General features: G+C 38.8%; 1 long non-coding RNA gene across 1 annotated transcript; it reads right to left on the bottom strand.

The window, feature by feature from the left end:
• Positions 1-9: 9 nt before the first annotated feature.
• LOC104775365 lies at positions 10-348 on the bottom strand. Its single transcript, XR_765867.1, has 3 exons — positions 317-348; positions 166-228; positions 10-79 (listed from the first exon to the last, which is right to left on the bottom strand). It is a non-coding gene; the product is annotated as an uncharacterized LOC104775365 (long non-coding RNA).

Here is a 348-nt window from a genome sequence, read left to right as displayed (position 1 = left end):
GCTTGGCCTCTCACATACACACCTGCTCTTTAAACTGTTCTTCCTTTTCCTCATAACTGGAAAGAGCAACAACTTCAACCTAGCACATCAAAGAGAGAAACAGCATGACATTTATGAAAGTTGGCAACCATTCTTGCTAATAATTCTAGCTCTAGCATAACATACATTGAAGAAGTCACTTAGAGGAGTGTCCTTGTGTGCTTCAGGCTTTGGAACAGAATCCCATATCTGCCACAAAGAAGAACAAAACACCGGTGATAATCTGCCTTCCTTTGAATATCAATTTGGAATTAGATGAAAATCACTTCTCTTTTACCTTCTGAATATCTTCTCTTAAGACAGGCTCTA

Source organism: Camelina sativa, unplaced genomic scaffold, assembly GCF_000633955.1.
Source record: "Camelina sativa cultivar DH55 unplaced genomic scaffold, Cs unpScaffold12954, whole genome shotgun sequence".
NCBI lineage: Eukaryota > Viridiplantae > Streptophyta > Magnoliopsida > Brassicales > Brassicaceae > Camelina > Camelina sativa.
This window is presented reverse-complemented; position numbering and strand designations above follow the sequence as displayed.